Source organism: Lepeophtheirus salmonis, chromosome 14 (genome assembly GCF_016086655.4).
Source record: "Lepeophtheirus salmonis chromosome 14, UVic_Lsal_1.4, whole genome shotgun sequence".
In the NCBI taxonomy this organism is placed as follows: domain Eukaryota; kingdom Metazoa; phylum Arthropoda; class Copepoda; order Siphonostomatoida; family Caligidae; genus Lepeophtheirus; species Lepeophtheirus salmonis.
The window spans coordinates 39,986,971-40,008,716 of record NC_052144.2 but is presented as its reverse complement, the minus strand read 5'-3'; the positions used below and the strand labels follow the sequence as shown (position 1 = coordinate 40,008,716).

Here is a 21,746-nt window from a genome sequence, read left to right as displayed (position 1 = left end):
GCGCTGAAATCCATCATGATAGGCTTGTAAGTGTTATTGAATAGTTTCCAGCCCCCATCAAGCGGACTTAGTTCAACACCGTCGTTGCTGCCTTCATGAACTGATGATAACGCAAATCTTCCATCATCCAGTTTTTTTCTGCACCATAGTCATAAAAGATATAATTTGTATAAAATCTAAACACAAATTTTCAAAGTTTATAGAGGATTCTCTAAGGTAGGAAATTTTCATAAGCGTTTATGCTTATGTAGTAATATTTCCATTTACCTAATCAATAACAGTTCAAGTCATTTTTGCTCTACTTCCTCTTCTGTGGCTTTTTCGTCCTCAAATACATCAGCGGATTCTTGAAAGACAGAGTTTGTTTTCAGGAACTTGTTTTTCCTGATATAAAAATCAAAAATATAAATTTTAAAAACCCTGAACATTTTGAGTTGATGTGTGCATATTTTGCATACTAGGCGTAAGTAATCTATTAATCCTTACTCATAGTATTCAGTTTTTAGCAAAAAAACTTTATGTGATGTTTTTGATATACAACGTTCGAAAGCAATGCTATTTAAAAAAAAACATATATCAAATTAAAAATTAAAGGACGAGACGTATCATTGTCAACTATGTGAAACCAGTGAGTAGAACAAAGTTCATCGTTAAGTTCCTAGATGTATTAATAAACCACAAAATGTAGTTTAACCTTTCCAAATAATGCAAACGTAGTATCACAACCCACCAGGCATGAATGAACAAGATATGACTTGTGATTGCATTCCCAGTTGAAATTACATAATCTTCAATTCTCCACGTTTTTTGTCCACTTATTTGCTTGGTGCATCTTAAAGCATGTAGAGATGCATACCAATTTTGTAATGAAACATCAACAGCACTAGAATAACAGTCTTTAAAAGGGAAATTATTTTCAAAAAAGATCAATCCGTGTTTGAATTACAATTATAGAAAGTTTTTGATTTTTTTACCTTTCTAAGATTCAAGCTTTGAGTAAAAGTCTACCTCATATATATTTATTCCGTGCATTTGTAACCATAAATAATATGGACTTGTGTAATTGTCAAAATAAGGAATAAGATTAATTTATTCTTGTTGAGCCAAAAAAATCATTGAATCAATTCATTCGCAGAGAAATGCACTTATTTTTTTGATTAATTCTAGAGTGAGATTATTAGTTCACTTACATAAATAGTGACATAAAAGAAATATAATTAACTTTTGGATTTAGAAAAGAGAAATAATGTTAATAATCGAAAATATGGTTATATTAATATAATCAGATATATATTTTATATTCATATATATGTCAAGCTTTTTCAAACAAGGTGGCCTAAAAATTACTCTATCTTTTGATTATTTTATATTGAAAATCTTAGGAAAGAAGTAAAGGTTGTCCGTTTTTTGTCGAATTTCCCAAAATTTTGAGCTCTCTTTCGATCATTTTTTTGGCACTAGTTACTTTTGCCTTAAGAAATTTCGCCTTAGAGTCATCTTGCCTCAAGGATATTTGGCCTTAAATATAAGAATGAGGTTTATACTTCCTGATTGCTTATTTTCGGTTAAAATTTATGTTTCTTTTTTACTTAAAAATGCATTTAATAGTTATTTTCTGTTAGAAATAATAATGAAATTCTGGCCCAAAATTTCAATACTTACATACTAACAAAACGTTAGAATGTAATGAGTTTGAGCCAGAAATAAAATAAGTGATAATATTATGATAATAACAAAAATAATAACTTTTCCAATATTAAGTATCAATAAAGGAGGGCTGAACCAAAATGTGAAAAAATAATCACTTAACTTTCCTAGATTGGTGAGAAAGTTAAAATTAATTAACAGCCCATATTTTGCTGACCAACCTCAATAATATTTTTATATAGAAATAAACTATTTTGATTAAAATAGAAAAATATTCAGAATTTATAACTTATATATTGTTGACCCATTCCCAAAACATAATATCAATACAAAAGCTTGAACTGCGATACTCAACTTTCAATATTTAGGTGACTGTATCTTCAACAATATGGAAGCTAAGAGATTCACATTTTTCTATTATCATTTGCATCCCCAATACACTAGATTGTCAGTTTTTTAGTTATATATGCCTGTTATAAGTACCAAATTTATAAAATACTTAATCACTGTTGTACATTATTGCGGGCAATACATCTTAAATTGAGAGCTAAACTTTGTTATCTAGTTTAAATTGTGTAATAACGTTTACAATTCAGGGATATGTAAGTACTTTATTAGACAGCTGTCAAAACATCACAACAAATTGTTTTTAGTTTGTGAGTTATTGTCCTTAGTGTCAAACTACTTTTGACATTTCTAAAAAAATGGATAAAAATATTTTTTTGTTTCAATTTTACACTGTTTCTTGATAGGATAAATACCATTCAAGCTAAGTAATGCCTTGAAAAGCGTTATGGGGATTCTACTTATTCAGAAACAACAATTAAACTTTGGTTTGCTGACGTCTAACGTGGTCGTAGAGACACAAAATGATGCAGAAGGCAGTGGACGGCCAAATGAGGTGGAACATTAGAAAAAACAATAAAAAAATCCACAATTTTGTTTTGAATGGTTAGAAACTGACGTTGTGTAAGTTACTGATTTTTAAAAATATCAAAAGAACGTGTTGTCTTTATATTGCATGAACATTTGCCTATGAAAAAGCTCTGACCAAAGGGAAATGCGCGTTTGCTGACTCTAGACTATTGCCCATGTTTAAACATAACAACACGGAATTCTTTCGTCAGGATGTGACAATGGATTCATCACTTAACTCCGAAATCAAAACGAACATCTTCTGAGTGGACAGCAATTCAGCTGTTATGGAATCAGAATTTTGGGAAGCGCATAGTAGAATATTGAAAGAATACCTTGAGAAGCAAATACCTCCAACAATCAATATTATATAGCGTTCCTCTAGTGGGAAACCCAGTGGTAAAAATAGGTATTCGTAATAAGATCAGAGAGGAGCTGGGGCTTAACACCATAAATTATGTAATTACCAAGGATATAATCAACCATCCGATTGTCAATATGCTTTGCGATTTCTTCCTAAGGGTCTTCAAGCCAACCAAAAAAAACCTTCATCTAAGAGTAGCACTAAATATTAGAAATAAAGCAATTAAGGAGGGAGTGAGAAAAAGACAGCCTCACTCCGATCTCTGCAACACTTTAAAATGTAAAATATAGGATAGAATGATCCAGAAACAATATGTGATGTCATTATTCTCACTCCTAAGCAGTCCTACTTGAGATCCTGGGTCGTCTTTGGAGTGTATTAAATAGAGGGAGACACGCCTTCCAAAGACTGCAACAAAAATAAACGCTCGCCTATGTATTTTATGACTGTGAATATTTAGAAGAAATATGGTTTATAATGACTTAACTACTCACTCACTACCTAGGGAGAGGGCCCGCCCAAGAGTAAAACATTTATGGTTTCAACGACATGGCTCTTCCGTTCAGAATTGGATCCAAATCCCTTGCAAAATTGCAAAATATGATTGCAAGGTCCAATTTAAAAAAAAAAGTAAAAACTTATTTTTGTTTACATATTTTATCTGTAGTTTACTTTTTATGAAATATATATCTTTCTATTCCAAAAAAATAAATATTACATAGCGTTATTAGAGCGCTAGAAAGACGAAAAAATAGGACAATGAAAGTACAGGAGTACTTAAGACATAAATAATGATTGACTTACGATATGATTTCTTGCCTTTTTTTTTAGTTTCTTTCTGAAGAAAATGTTGGAAAACAAATGTATTATATTTTTCAAAAATGTTATATTACTTTCCTTTTTTTAAATGGTTACTCAGAGTTAACATAACCTACAGTGGATGTAAAAAGATACATATATGAATTTACATAAATCTAATACTTGTTATAATAATGGAAATGTCAAGTTTATATACATACATAAAATGGCTTTTATCTTTAAATATTCATCATACATCCACTTTTCTTTTTTGGCAACAATCGAATGACTTCTTTTTTTTTTGAAGATGTGTCCGCTTTCATATGAAGAATATCACAGGTAAACATAGTCTTGTTTATTTGAAAAACAGTTTGTGTATTCGTGTACATGTTTCATTTTGCTGTAATGATACATAACACTTGTGTTGTGAGAGTCCTTATTTATTCAGTCCAGTCTATTCTTAGGACGGGTCCTATCAGTAATGTTGTTCGGTCCTTATTTATCAAGTCAAGTCCAGTTTTAGGTATGGTCTTATGGGTGTTTCGGACTGGTCCTTAGAACTGGCAGTCTTTGGGACTGGTCCTTTACTATCGGTTTTTAGAAATTTTCCAAGAAATTGTCGATGGTTGATCAAGGCAAATATGATAAATCAGAATTGCATTAAAACCATTCCACATATCTTGCAAAACATATTCTTACTTTCATAATAATCCAATATTATGTTTCTACTTGCTTACGTAGTTTATGATATTATATAAACAAATAACTAAAAAAAAGGAAAAATACTGTCAATGACGTCAGGAGGGATCGATTTTACCTTTTTTAAGGATCAACAAGTCAGAGTGGACTGAACAAGACTGAATGGGACCGGCCTGGAATGGACCGCTGTGTTTGTTCCTATAAAAGGACAGATAACACAATACATATCAGTTTTTGGGACTGGTCCTTCGTACTGTCAGTACAAGAATTGATTAAAAAAGATGAAACATAGTTGAGTGACGTAAGCAAAGACCGAACTTGATCATTCTTAGGACTGATAATCATGGACTAAACAGGACTGCAGCCTTCAGTCCTAGATACGGACTCCCACAATACTACATAACACCTGGCAACCAAACTCAGGTCTTGGAATACACACCGTCTAAAGCCCACATTTTTTATTTATTTAAACCATACAACACAAAAAGGGTAGTTATATTTTCTTTAAAATTTTAGTTAGTTTTGGCTTTAATGTGTATTTTTTAATATTGAAATTTTTAGAATATAATTGCAATTAAATGCCATATTGTGAAATTAAGTAACAATAAAGATGAAAGTTAGAGATATATAATATGTAATTGATAAAAAATATAATAGCATTCAATAGAAAAAATATTTATAAAGCTATCTTAAATATAGTTCCTATAAAATGGGCTTTATCACACAAAAATAAAATAAAATGAAGGGTCTTATTAGGAAGTTAATATTATTTTCCACAACTTGATACTATAGTTAAAACTAAACAATATACATTCAAAAGATTTGCTGTCAAAAACAATGGTTTTGATTTATTTTTTCAGTTTAACTTTAAATTTTCTTATATAATATTTAATGAAAATCCTATGTATGGTTGCGTGAAAATGGTCGAAATGGAATATAATAAAGTGAATTATTTGAGTAGTTGTAACAAGTAAATAATATTTTAGATAATGTTGCATAGTTTAATTACTTAAAACTTTTTTAACACTAGAACGACGATCATATAATTTTTGATACCATTTGGATTTTACCGTAAAATATTGTATAATAAATAAACATTAGTCTAAGAAAATTTAATAGTGCTTTGGAATATAACTAAACAATAGTTTTAGTTGAAGTCGTTTTAATTATCTCAAAACAGAATACAATAACAAGAAGTTTTTTTTTTTAAGAGTGTACTTGAGTTTAAAGGGTGAAAGTAAATCCATCTCCCTGATATGGCTGAGGAAGAGTGCATTGTGAATCATATAAATTATAAAAGAATAAGGAATGAGAAGACAGACTATCAATTGGCAAGGAAGTGTTATGGCTTGGAAGAGAACACTTGGTACCCCAAATAGAATCTTGACTGTTTGGAGTTGATCAAAGAGTTTGAAAATAAGTTCGAGCTCAAGAATGAGAAAAAATATACAAATGGATCTGAAAACTGCAGTGCGTCAATTGCCTTAGGAAAGGCAGGGAAAAAGTCGAACGTGTTGTATCAAGAGGAGAACTTGTAGCCCAGAGGATTTGATCGTGGCCTTCAGGTTGAACGTATCATTGGGTCCACAGATACTTTTGGAGATTTAATATTTCTTATATAATGGAAAGGATCTGACGAGACAGATCTGGTTCCTACACGACAAGCCAATCTTAAATGTCCAAATGTTGTCATTCAGTTCTATGAGGAGCAAATCTTTTGGCATTCATCTAGTCAGGATGAGGATGATTGAAGTCACAACTACGTCATATGTCTCCTGCTTGACACTTTAATAAACTTTTTTAGTATAGAGCCAAAGTTCCCTTTGAATCGTCTGTCCTCTATTTCCTGTTCCAACGTTTAATCTTTTAATTTATTTGGATTTCATTTTTTCAGCTCATACATTGAAATATATTTTGCGGATTTTCTTAAGCTTGTTGAAACTATGATTACTCTATGATTGACTCGAATAAACGAAATATTCAATTTAAAAATCATTAAAAAAGTTGAATTATAGCTTTGTATTTGTTGAGAACTTTTACATTTTTAACATTGTTATCTTTTATTTTTTAAATGATTTATAGTATTTTTGAAACAACATATTGTTAGATTTTTAATATTTTTAGTCAAACTAAAAATAAATATTCTTCAATAGATATGCTCAGAACGATAACAGATAAATATATAAAGTGTATAGAGCTCTGCGAGAAAATAACCATATTCCATTTTTAAAAATATTTAATATAAAGCCTATGACTAAGGAAACTATTGGAAATATAAGGAATATTGTTAATAATAATTTAGTATTTTTAGATTTTGAGGAATAGAGTCATGGAATGTTCTTTTTTCATCGGAATAAACGTCAAATGATTCGAATAAAAACTTTACTTAACTTAAAAAACTTAACTTGTTTTTTTCATAAACAAGTTATAAAAAAAAGTTTTCTTCAGATTTGTTAGCAAATCCCTAAATACCATGCACAATGCCGCAGTTTCATTCTAAAAAAATTCTGAATTTTGATTACGGTTAATGCAAGAAAGTTGTCATATTATATGAAAAATATTTATAGACAATTGCATTTTCCTATAAGGTGGGTCTTAAGTGGGACATCTAGATCAAATCATATAAAAAGGCAAACACTTTTAACTAATAGACATTTTCAATTATTTTGCTCGAAATAATATTGATAAAACATTTTGTAACGTATAAAAAGTATTTAAAATGTTGTTGTTTTTCTAAAATTGCTCTATGGAACAAAAAAATATAGAAAAAAATAAGTGATATTTGATAATTTGCGTATAGCATGCTTCCTTTTTAAATTTAAAAAAGAAAGATCCAAATTATCTAATGTTATTTTCTCTTTTTGATCCATAGGGTAACCTTAGAAAAACTAATTAATAAATATTTAAAAAAAATTAATTAATGATGTAGTATAGTCTTAATTCATGAAAAAAACTACTTATGCCCCTTCTGAATTTTTAATCGAGATATCCAACCTAAAGATTACACCATAGAACAACAAAATTTTGCATAGGATATATTGAATATTAATAAAAAAGTCAAGAGCTATTCTGGTGACTCTTTATAGAAATAGATATTCCTCTAAAATTGGAGAAATTAGACTGTACAGGAAAATAAGTGGCTAGATAAACTCTTCCTTAGGTCATATATTCCTGCTGTGGAAAGATATAAAAGTTAACTTGAAGTATGTAGATATATCATATTAACAAATTCATGTAAGCTTTTATGATATACAGCTGTTGTACAATGTACAAATATTTATGGCCTTTTGAAAAAAAAATTGACTGCATATGAATGCCAGTGATTCATTTCAACATACTGTAGCAGTAATATTCTGTGATTTCTTCCAAATGCATTAAGTTTAAATAATTTTGATTGTCTTGTTTGTTTACCTTTTTCTTTCAAATTTATTGAAGCTGGAGTTAAACGATAAAAACTCCACCTAGAAACCTATATAACTAAAAAAAAGCCAATGTTAGATACAAAGGTAATTGAAGATATATAAGTTGAAGGAAGACGATCAAGATTGAATAAAATGAATAGTATCAGTTTTTGGGCTACTAAAGAAAAGAAGAGGGTGAAAAATGACGTTACAACATCCTGAATAAATGAATATTGATTGAATCCTTAAGAAAGTTCGGCCAAGGGATATTTGCTATTAAAACTTGATATATTGTTTTATGGTTTTATTTCTTTGTATCCCTTCTATATATATATATTATTACTAAACCAGATGGTAGATTGCCATCTACTATTAGTAGTAAACAATTTTTGATAAAAAAAATGTGCGATGTTTGATGATGAAAAGTTATTTTGTTATATCATACATAGGAAAAAATTTGAAGAAAAAGTGAGAAATTTGTGTAAACAAACTATTTCTTAAAATTATGTGATAACGTGAAAATGATTTGATTGAGAAAATTATTATTATAATAATAATTAATAATAGTTTCTGAATGCACATTTTAAGTTGCAACTTTGTTCCTCTTTATACACTTGAGATTAGCCTCGACCAATTGAATTCGTCTAGTTTGAGATAATGATTATTTTGTGAGTTTTTATGCTGTAGTCAAACGTATGTTGTTGATAAGTGTTCCTTTTATTGTTGGAATCCCCTATTGTGTGCTGACAACGATACACTATTAGCTACCTCCAGGAGTCTTCCATTTAAATAATGAAAAAGGAATAATTAAAACTACATCTGTTGACTACTACCAAAACTTTTTTTATAGAAACTTGTGCTGTGATCCTAGTTTTTGAGTCCATGTGTTAATTTATTGTCTTATTCTGTGATTTGATCCAAGTAGTATGATTATGACGCTTTATTATATCTGTATTTTAAATATTAAAATTGAATTGATTCCTCTTTGTCCTTTAAGATTATAAGACTGATAAAAAATGTTTAAATAATTTAGGTTTATTTAAAAAAATTTAATGTGTGAACAAAAAAACAAAAACAAAAGTAGCATTCTCTTTATTAATATCCAAGGCAAAAAGTCTTATTGCGAAAATTTGCAAGAAAAATCAGTACAAGGCAAAAACTCAAGAATGTGATAACGTCACAACTATCCAGAAAGAATGAAGGATGGAAATAATATATTTATCTAGACCATGACTGAAGCGGTTTCTCTTTTCAACAGATCTAACAAACCCTCATATATATCAATTATCTCAGTTTATTGCGTCTGCGCATATATTTTTGTATAAAAATTATGCAATCTCGGATTCGAGTTCATTAATTTATTTTATTTGTTAAAATTTCGAAAAGAAGTGTATTATCTTTAAATTTGAAAATCTTATAAAATAAAAAGCATTGACAAAAAGTATTCTTTCGATACACGATGTAGCATTGCATCAAATATTCTCAAACGGGAAATTTATATTTCCTCTATACAGAACGGGGTCGTTTCATAATCCAGATTCCAACGTGTGCTGAAACTTATGTTGTAGGTAAAAATAATCTATAATAACTAAATTTCCTGAAAAATGGATTGGTTCAATTGGCAAATAATCAAAATTATTTATAGCTAGTTTTCGATAGCATATAAAATATTAGAATTATCTAAAAAAAAACTGGTGAAAATGCATTTGAAGAACTAAAATTAAAATGTTATATTTTAAGATTTCTTCACAAGATTAAGTTTTACAATCATATATATTCATAATTGTAATTTAAAAAAATTAGTATCAACAACAAAATATGGATAAAATATTAGCTAAATTAAATTAAACAATAGTACATATATCAATTTTCATTTTTTTTTAAAGAAGACAGACTTGACTTAACCAACACTATAAAGCATAAATTTTTATAGGATCAGTAACATTTAATCGACTTCGTCTCCACTTGAACTTCTCCAGAAAGAAATTTTTAGATCAATTCCCAATGATATAGAAATAAATAATTTTTAACCGAGCCATTACAATATAAATATGTAATATTAAGCGTATACTTGTTTTAGACTAACAGCTAGCTAGTTTCTTCAAGCTCTTTCTAAAAGTTTTCTTATCTTTAACAATATTTAAAATGTCTAGACGAGTTTTATCTTGACTCCAAAATTGTACAGCATAGCCTATTTTTGGATAATAAATACATAGAAATTGTATTGTTTATTATCTACAATATCCTTTTTTCGACAAAATCGTAGGTTTATCAAATGTATGTATTAAAAACTTTTGCTTTTGTTTGAGATATCTTTTTTCATTTGACAAGTAACATACACTTTTGTTGTACTAACATATAAAAAACATCCATTCCAAGATAACTAAAATATTTACTCTTTTGACGAAGAGGTATTAAAAAATATTTTATATTAACAGTTTGGACTGTACAACAAGAAATGGTACTACTCCAATACATCAAAAAATAAGAAAAAAATAGATCTACGTTCTACTACTTAATAACATAACAAATTACGGCGTACACTAATAATTTATCTAGTTACTTATTTTTTTATAATGTACAGTGTCAGCTATTTGTCAATGTTTTTGAACATTAAAAATGTGATGTTATACAGGGATTTGGAGTGTTACTTTCAAATCAGCGTCTCTTTAGTAATTCGTTCAATCTTTATGGACGAGTTAAATTTGTAGTTTACTTAGGGTTCGTGGATGTAAAGTATTTGAGTTTCAAATATCTACTAAGTATATTCCATATTGGGATTTCCAACAGAAAAAATTGACTGGTATCAATTGTAATTTCGCTAAATAGTAAAGGATCCAAAACTTAACATATATTCTCTAACAGGAGATAATATTTAGAACAACCAAACCTAAGCCCGTAAAGTATATTTACTATATGTCGGGACAATCTATATATATATATATAGAAATGAAGGGATATCTTCCTGAGGCTATAACTAAAAGACAAATTGTTCTGATCCTCAAAAAAGGAAATGGCTTGAATCTTGACAATTGGAACCAAATCAAACATAAATAATAACCTTCAAGGGTGATTTTAAATCAGAATGAACCTATTCTAAATACAAAAAGTAGGCTTGGAGCAAAAAGAGATCTTAAAAAGAATAAAAAAATATTTTGTACTTCTAATAGTATTAAAACAGGCGTTAAACAAGGGAATAATAACAAGTATTTTGGAGCTATTATTAGGTTGGGTTTCTTAAAAGCATTCGAGTACCTATTGTCACACTCACATTTTGAGATCAGTAATAAAACTATTACCCAGACGTGTTTTAACAAAAATCTGTGTACTACTAGGTAGAACACCTTGGACATTGACTGGTTGAAGTAAATATGGTGTCCTTCAGTGCCACTGCTCGTTGTGGCCGCATTAGAATAGCTAAGAAATGTTGTAACAAAAAATATTCCGGATTTTCTGTCATTTTGAAAATATTAAGCATATAATAGATATCTATGGTAATGATATGAACATGATGATAGAAGCAAACTTGGAACTACAATTAAAAAGAAGGATCAAAATTGCTTTATATTATTTTTCAATGTTTGAAAAAAGTTTGGATTGAAAATAAATAAATCAAAAACTACAATTCTTCCAATTGGATTATGGAATCTGAGTAAAGGGTGGAAAATGTACGATTGATCTATCAAAGAAATGATAAATGTTTTAGGAAGTAAATGGGAAAGTTTTGGCTCCTCAGAATTAAATTGGCTGGAACTGACAACCAAAGTTAATGGATTTATCAAAGGCTAGTACAATTTTAACATAAAAATAAATAATACCTTTGGACACTTGTATTATTCCAAATTTTTTGATTTAGACTATCGCTTTACTAATATTAGTATAGGGTCCTGTTATGGATTAAAATTTTGGTTAGGGAATCTTTGTCAAAGTAATTTCACTTTAACAATTAAAAAATTATAATTTGTAGAAAATTAAATGGAAAAAAAACCAATTTTTAAATATCTTAATATATGTGAAGGAAATGTGTGCTTTAATCTTCATTTTTTTGTTTTATTTCAATGAGTATATTTTTCCTTGGTCCTTTCATTCAGGATCGGTAGACCACGGAAAAAAATGTGGAGGAGTTGAAGGATGCCTTCACAAAAACATTTGGCCACCTCAATCACCTGATTTGAAACCCCTTGACTACAATGTGTGGTGGCAAATTGAGAAGAAGGCCTGTGCTACCCACCACCCGAATTTGGGATCATTGATGGCCAGCGTCAATGAGCAATGGGGAGCCATGGAAGACCATTACATCATCAATGTGTACCAGGCCTTCCGTAGGCGCTTGGAGGGTGTCATAGCAGCTGATAGCGGTTATATTCAGTAATTATATTAAATTTTATACCAGAATAAATTCTCTATTATATAATTCTTAAAAAAAATACGTCATACAATTTTATTACACATTTAATTATTTGCCACAAATGGTCCGCGTATTTATGCAACTACCGTTATACCTATTAATTTATCAATATTTGATTGAATGTCAAATATATGAGAATAAAGTTTGGTTATCTCATAAAAGTACAGCGAGGACAAAAGCACATTAGAAATACAAGGTTAGACCATCATGTAGTCGGCCTTGCTAGAATTTTCAATCTGATGTATTGTACCGACTGTTGGGCAAGACAGGCAGATTTTGACCAAACAGGCAACCATTCATTTACTATGACGTCAATATTAAAAGCGTGGTGGATCAAACATCATTCGTACATGGTAAAAGATTTACTATTACGGTAAAACATAAATTACGGAAAAGTATGTATTTAAAAGATTTACTATATTATACTCAATTTTTTGGTAATTTAACGTAATGTTAGACAAACACTTTATCAATGATGTATATATAAGAGTAAAAGTTAACTTTTTTACATATACATATTATTAACTGTATTAATCATTGTAAATCTGTGCACTTACTAATTCAATAATTAATGAAGGCTTAGTAATTGAAAATAATTCATAATCAATATATAAACAGATATTTGCATATTTTATTTTGTACAAGTCAAAAAATGACACTTGAACGTGATCTACGAAATTCCAAGCAGTAACACCCCCATCTACACCATCAGCAAGTCTGCAACGTTGTAGAGATAAAAGTTTTGGTTGAAAATGCCAACCTGGAATTGAATAATTTAAAAACAGTAATATGAAGATAATGAATTTTAATTTAAAGTTTAACATTTTCTAATTGATCAATTCAATCTTGAGAGCTCAAAGATTTTTTATTGGTGCTTAAACCAGGGTAGGTGAATGCAAATTTAATATTACAAATAAAAGAATAATCGTTGATTCGTAATTAAATTCTCCAAAAATTTCTGTCGCATAATATAAATTTATTTGCAATATTTTTATTGAGTTTTATGTGCGTATGATTTGTGTTTAATTCTGAATCAGTTAAACTCTTCTGGATTCGCCACTATATTAGTACAAACAGGAGGTATTTTTGGAATGATAGAAGTAAAATTACAAGCAAGGAAGACACTCCTCCAAGAAGTTAAAAGCTGAAATAAATTTAAAAGATAATTCCTCAATTGGGCATAAAGTTCCGCAATAAGACTGAGTATGACATGATTAATCGTAAACAATAAACGATTATTTCAATTAAACATGAAGGACATGAAGTTGAAGATCAGAAGGCTTATAGCTAGGTTATCCGAATGGAAAAATATGAACTCTTAGGAACAATGAGTGAATGCAGTTCTATAAATCCGTCAGGCTTGGTGTAAAGATCCACCCAAATGAAAATAAATTAATTATCTAATGACCCAGTTCCAAATCTTGTCTTTCCTCACATCCATCCCTCTGCTGACTAATGACTCGTAGAAAAGTCATATCTACATGCGTCTACAGGTTTCGTGGATCAAAAAGAAGCTGGAATTTTAATTAACTGCAATTTAAAAAATTAGTAAATTTGAGCACAAATTTTTTCATGACATGTTCATTGACTGGAAATTTCATATATTATTTTGATCAAGATCATATATATATAATATTAATGATTCCAATTTGCTTAAAAATAGGGTTTAAATTATTCATACATAATATAACTAGAAAAAAAATTAAATTTTATTATTTGTAAAAAATCAAAAAATAGTAAAAAAAATTCAATATTCATTTTTACAATATCGTCAGTTGTTAAGAAGCTGACAAGCTCTTAAGATTTGTTTTCTTTGAACGGAGTCCAGCTTCGAAAGACTTATTCTTCGGGTGTTCTCTTTTGAGAGGTCTCAAAATTAAACTCAAATGAGTTTTACTGGGCCTTCCCAACTCCACTTTGCAAGTAAACGAAGTGAGATACTTTATTATTTTTTCTTAGTTTAGTTTATTTTCTAAAGTTCTTTTTTTGTTCGTCCCTTCTATTCATGGGATTTGGATCTTGAGAATGAGTCAACCCTTTTTCATAGCTGGAAAAAGATAAAACATAATAATGAAAGGTTTTTTATTCTGTTTTGGGGTTCACAACTTCCCGTTTCAACTATAAAAAAACTATTTTCTAGTGTGTTCTCATCTGGAAAATAAAACTGGAGGTGGTTTTAACTATCCCACCTCATCCCTGGGACATCGGCCAACCCAAAGGCTTTCAATTAGTTTGGGATGTTAAAGCAGTTCCTTGGATGTATTTGATGAATAGGTGTTGGTTTTTTACAACCCCACACTACCTACGGGACACTTTCCAATATGAGAGCGGATAGTATTGAACCATATTATAAGAGGTCCTAAGCTATTTATACTCCCCCCCCCTCCTATCCTATGTGACAATAATATTGGTGTCACTAAAAGGTACTCTTTCCTATTATTCATCAGGGAGTTTGATCAAAATACGGGTAATTTTCTTTACCGGGGCGTACAAAATTATTTACCGATGATGTAAATATACTTTTTAAGAGGTGTTGTGGCAACCAATCTGATTGTTTCGTATTTTTACTGTTAAAATAAACAAAAATCCTTCCTGTGAGAGCGTAACAACTTCCACACGTGAGACCATGTCAATCAGGAAACAAAGAAGATCGAAATTGAAGCCCTCCTCCGAGGGGGAGTGCCTCATAACAACATTAAGGAACAGGTTGGGGCCTCGTTGAAGACAATTTACAACGTTTCCAAGCACTTGGAGGCTGGGGGTGATCTCAAGTATTCCCCTGGGGCTGGTAAGAAGCCCATATTCTCAACAAGGCAAGTAAAGGCAGTGTTCAAGCGGACTCCCAACAGGTCCATTGCCAACATGGCCAGAAAGATGGGAACGTCGACATCAACTGTTTCAAGAGCATTGAAAAGGGCTGGAGGAAAGTCCCTGAGGCGTACTGAACGTCCTCTGCTAACTGAACGTCAGCGATAAGTCAGACTTGAGCGTGCCAAGAAAATCTGGAATGATATCAAGAGCTCATCTGGACGCATCATCATTTTTTCAGATGAGAAAACTTTTACGGTCGATCCTGCTTTCAACAAGCAAAATGACCGTGTTGTGAGCTTTGGAGATGTTTGGAGATCCAACGGGAAGGCCATGAAGCCGGTATGGTTCCCCATTGGCTCAGATTAACAGCGGAGGATTATGTGAAGATACTGGCGTCCAAGGTCCTTCCATGGATCAAATCCATAGTCGACAACTCTCCTTGGGTTTTTGAACAAGATGAAGCACCCGCCACGCTTCCAAGAAAGCTCAGGAGTGGCTCAAGGACAACATGAATTTTTGGCCAAGGACTACTGGCGCCCTCAGAGCCAGATCTGAACCCACTAGACTTCCCTATCTAGGCGCACGTGGAGACCAAGGCCTGCAAAAACGACACAAGAACATAAATGCCTTAAAGGCTGCTGTCAACAAGGCCTGGGCCTCCCTGGAAGCCAATTAGATCCAGCAAGTCTGTGGCAGCTTCAGACGTCACCTGACCAGTGTCATTGTGTCAAATGGTGGCTACATTGATTAAATTTGATCACAAACTATTTTATTATTCTAAAAATGCAGGAATAAATTGTCATTCAAAAAGTCATTCAAATGGCATTATTGTCCGCGATATGTTCTGAACAAAAATCGGTAAATAATTATGCATGGCCCGGTAGGGCAGTTTTGAAATTGTTTTGAGTCCGAGTCCTCTGGATTTTATTTACAAAATATCACATTCGTATTTATCTTAGTACTAGGGATATAATATTAACTTTATAACTCTGTGAATCATTTCGTACGTTTTCCAGCACAAATATTTTTCATATGTATGGTTATTAAAGAGTGACAACCTAAAACTTTCAACAGCGTGACTATTTTACGAAAAACGTTATTTTTATTCAATCAAGAAAATACAACTTAAAACTAATTTGTGATATGTTTAAAAACTATATCTCTTATTCCATATGTTCTCCTTCACAAGCAATAATACCCTCAACACGCAAGCAATTATATTGGTAACTCTTGAAAATGAAAGCTGTGTCCATAGAGTACCGGGCTATCATGATGGCAGCTCGAAGTGAATCCAAATTTGGATGATAGGTACAGCAGACATTCTTCTCATAGACAGTTCAAACTGTAAAGTCCAGAGGGTTCAGGTGAACAATTAGGTGGGAGGGGTGAATTTTCTACAAATTTATTCAAGACAATAATAGAATTTATCTATGGTACGGAATCCAAATCTGATCTCAGTTGTATAAATTCTGAAATATCTGGGATTATAGTAATTCAGGACTCGTTCAGAGTTATTTTTTCCCTTAAAACAATCACCAAATTAAAAGTAGGATAAATAAAACTTATTTAAAAGTGTTTTTTATGATTATATACCTGATTCTGTAACATGTTTTGAACTCGATCTATTTCCATTTTTAGGCTGAAAAATAGTGAAAACGACACTCTTTATATGCCCCTTATAACTTATTCATAATACATAGCGATGAGAAAAATCATAGTTTATATCATGGAAAAATATTCAATGTATAATTTTTAAAAGATCTACATAAAAATTATGCATCTTTAAAGATTTTGATCTATTTATTTTGTATTTTTAAGTGATACCATTTTTTAAAGCAAATCATTAAATTATCATCATTCTTTTTTCCCGTTTTAATTCCAATTTTACGGCCGTAAAACAAACATCGAGGCAATCGAAAGAATATACTTCTAATTTGGTCACTCATCTGAATTTGGATTCCAAATTCCACAAAGGTCGACGGGAGAAGAATTCATCTAAGGAAAACTACCAAACCCTCTGAAGTTGTAAAGTGGACTCTTTATTTGGGAATGAGATACCAGGATCGAAAAAATAAAGCGATCCATTCACAATGAGTAGAAAGCTTTAAACATGAATCACTTAAAATATACAAATTGTAACAAAAATTCCTTGTAGATGCATATTTTTAAAATGTATAATTTTTTTAAATTCCTAAAGTTTAAAATTCAAAGTGTTCCAATTTTAATGGATCACACGGAAAGGGCAAGTTTACTTCCACATTGTATGTGATTCATTAAATAATAATAAGCTGAAATAAATATAGTTAACTTGATTTCAAAAAAAAATATTTATAAATAGTTTTTAAATTAATATATTAAAAATATTTCGTTCGTTTAATATTGCAAAAAATGATATTAAATGCAATATTTAACCTTTTAGCATAAAAATAAACTTTTTTAGTTTTATAATGAATGAATTAATGCACTTATATTTAAATTTGATACTTTGTGACGTCATGCTTCCAACCTTGAGTTTATTTTGCCATTTTAATATCAAATAGTGATATTCGGTCCAGAAAACGTGACAAGTTATCATATTTTAACTTACACATGCTTTATTTTCAAAAAATGACTTAGTTTTATTTACTCATTTCAATCATTACATTCACATTAAGAATAACAATATTTATCAATTAAGGACTTTCTCTTTAAATATGCAAATTTCCTTATAAAACTCATCCAAAAATTACCCTAGGGTATTAAGTTATACAAAATTATTTATTTTAATGTTGAATTAGCAAAATATTTTTATTAGGTATTCAACCAAAAAATAAGGAAAGACATATAAAAAAATTATTTAACAAAATAAAAAACATTCCATATTGAACCACTAAAAAAGGCTCAATTTTTCCTTTTTTAACTATCTCTTACTTTTCCTTAAAATATTTACCATAAAACTTTCTTGAGGTTTTTCATAATTCCATGACTAAGAGTCATAATAAAAAATTTTCGAGCAGTGTTTTAGTACGAGATATTCCAAATATATAAATTAATGAAAAATTGAAAATTTTCAACTTTGTATTTAATTTATTTTGTGAAAAAAATGTGTTATTTTTTTTTTGTAGATTGAAATAACAAGAGAATATCAACAAGTATTTACAATATCTTTGAATTTAATATTTTTGTGCCGCTCTAATGATGTCAATACTTAGGAGAAATAATCATTGAACAAAACCTTCAATATAAATTTATAGTAAAAGTAAGTAAAACTTCATAAATGAATGAAGAATTTGTGGATTAAAAATATATTAATAATTTATTGCGAGGGTTTGAAAGTATAAAGGAATAACTAATATGTTTGCACATAAAAGAGGGAGAGTAACAATGTGGATTGGTTAGGAAGTTATAATTGTAAGTCTTAGGATTAGAACTGAGTATCAACATGGAAGTATTTCCGGCATATATTTCCTTGATATATAAGGAGTCGGATGTTTGTTCATTTTTTTCCTATCAGGACTGCTTACAGCGAATCTAATACACAAATAATGACAGCTAAGCTGTTTTCCTCCCTAATGTAAATTGTAGTTACATCCTTATTTTAATTATTGATGAATATACCAATTCACCAATGAATTTATTAAAAATTCAGGAGCATATCTTAAATTTAAATTATGTCTTTAGTATAATCTCTTAATGGATTTGCTTTTATATAAATTTACCCTCTATTTTGAAAATAGTTTGTTATTAGCAACGTCAAATAAAGAGAAAACGTAATATAAACTTACATTTTAATACAATCTGAAAGAATTCAGGTGGAAAATCTTGAATCCATAGGGAAAAATATGAAAAGTCTATATACATTCTTCAGTTACACGATAGAATGCTTATTTTATTATCTGTGTTAAATATATTCTTTTTTCCAACTTTAATATCATATTATTATCAAAATAAATAAAGAAGTGAGTAAAAAGTTACTAAGGCAACCGGAGTATGTGACAATTTATGTTATCACAATGATATTTTATTATAGATACGAGTTTGTACCATGCACAATTCATAAATGGACTGTTATTCTAAATTTAAATTTTATTTATAACTATTTTACTTTTCATATGAATTTGACTAACTCTCTTTTAAATTAATTGAATATTTTGTTCTTTTGGATTTGAAAAGTAAAAAGCCTTTAAAATTCATAAGAGGAAAATGAAATTTTATTTTATTTTTATGCTTTGTATAGAAATTTAGTAATTCATGCAAAGCACCATAAAACTTAAAGTTAAAAAATATTTTTTTTTTTTTAAATCCAGTAAATTTAGTATATTAAGAACACTGATTTTTTTATTGGTTTCTTATGTGTATTATAATTCATGTGTATTTTCAGTATATATTAAGATTTGTATAAAATATAAATGCTGGTATGTCAAAATAAATTTTGTTTGTTCTTATTAGTGAGCCCTCTTAATACGTAATGCTTATCACAGACTCTTATTATTATTCTGTCATCTCGAGGAGAGAATACGTCATATCAATTAATAAAAGTATTGAGTAGTTAATGAAAAACAGAGAGTAACGCATAGGATTTCTTGGAGAGCTATCTTCTAAATCATTCATTAAAAAGTTGTCTTTTAAACGACACTTAATTACTCTGGGCAATGTTTAGTACTTCCTTAAGTATACATTCAATAATTTATCAGAGTAAAATAAGGTCCCAATATATATTGTGTTTTGCATTTTTAAAATGTCAAACTACAAATTTCAGCAAAGATTGTTCTTCCACAAATTTTTTATTACAATTTTTTATTTTATCAATTACTTTTATCAAGAATTTTAATTTTTTAAATTTTTACTAAAAAAACTCATTAGTTTCAACAGGTATGGTTTAATATGTTTATTTCCAATAAAATTATGAACGAAAAATGTATCGTAATAGAAATTATTTACTACAAACTGCAAGCGTATAGAGTAAGGATGACCAATCCGTAGCCTGCATTCCAGACTGCTTAATGTCTAAGTGCAACACACTCCTCATTCTCACTTCAAGTGGTACTTTTTTAGAAAAATTGTGACAATATCATCAAAATGCGTAAAATCCCTGCATAATACTAACAAATATTGGAAAAGGAAAAATATCTCCCAAAAAATAGCAACTTTTGAAAAATTACGACTCTGGTTGGAATTGTTTTTAGGATTTATTGTTCCAAAAAAAAGGTCATTCTACCAAATTATGTAGCGGAGTAAAAAACCAAACCTCCGACAGATTGACCTTGAAAAGTTGGACTTGGCCTTATTTTATATTTGGCCTAAATTGTAAATAAATATATATTAAATAGATTTTGTATGAAGTCATTTTTCATGTAACTTAATTTATGGTTCTGTGGCCTATTAAAATATTTCGATTGGCAAGATAAAGGATCTATGATCAAGTTCTATACTGTGATACTGTAGAGTGTGAAAGTCATAGCCAAAGTTTAACATGAAGTTCTTATCCTCGTTCGTTATATTATTTGATTTTTTATTAATTTATTTGTGTCTTTGAGATCAAATATTAAAAAATGGAGATGGTTATTAATTCCCTTGTGGTCCCTCTTGTTTTTTAATGTTCCTTTAATTGGTCAGATGAAGTTACACTGATAAAGTATGAGTAAACATTAGTGTATTATAATTACTATATGTGACCTAGGAATTGTCTTTTAAGTCCATAAACATTCAGTATATTTCCTTCACTGGGAACTACCGTGACGCGAACCCACAAACATTGGGTTCAAGATAATAAATACTCCCCATTGCATTGTTATTTGATGTACATCGTTCCATTCCCCTATTTTCCATTTTTTGAAAAAATTGAGCTAATAAACAAACAAAAATTCAAACTTTGCCAAAGTTAGCAAACTAAATTGATTTGTATGAAGTTAACGTTTTAGTTTTTAATAATAAAATTTAAAAAATCGTTTTTATAATTGAAAATATAGATTTTTTATTTTAGATTACTAAACCGTAATTTGACCAATAACCAAAAAATATAACCGATAATATTGTATAAAATTAGCTAATTTAATAGGTTTGTCGATAAACGGATTTGGACTTTTCAAAAACAAACACATATGCTTAATAAATGTCAATAAGCTCTGAGAAAATAAGATCTAAAGTAGTCCAATATTTGAACATTTTCCGTTAAAGGGACATAATAGAAATTAAATTTTAATTTTGGGGTTGTATTGGTATTTATATAAGACTTAAAATCTGAAAATCCATATTTTAAAACATCCTCTACATTATACAATTATTCAGATGTTCAATTTACCAGTTAAATTAGTTCAGTGAAACTTAATGTATTTTTTGATGAACAATAATAGTTTGCAACTCTTAATTAAGGCTCAATTGGACGTAATTACTATTCTTAGAGGCATTGAATGTTAATAACTTCAAAATAGCAGGAATATCAGGATAATGGTGTCACTGGTTCTTATTTATGACTACCAGGAGTATCCTGAATTGCTCTGATGGATGAAGCATCGATGAGCAGAAACACTTTACCTTATTAATATATATCATTATATAGAAATTTTTCTAAATCTTGCATTCCTAACATTACTCTTCTTAATATCCCTCAGCTCGATAAACAAATAAAAGAAGAAATTAATTTAAATGTTAATTCTCTAGTCACATACAAAATAAAAATATATATATAAGAAGTTCACAGAAAAGTTCTCTTAATTTAATTGTA

General features: G+C 29.5%; 1 pseudogene; it reads left to right on the top strand.

The window, feature by feature from the left end:
* The first annotated feature begins 5,679 nt into the window (after positions 1-5,679).
* Positions 5,680-6,174, top strand: LOC121129950 (chromobox protein homolog 1 pseudogene; annotated as a pseudogene).
* Positions 6,175-21,746: the final 15,572 nt, after the last annotated feature.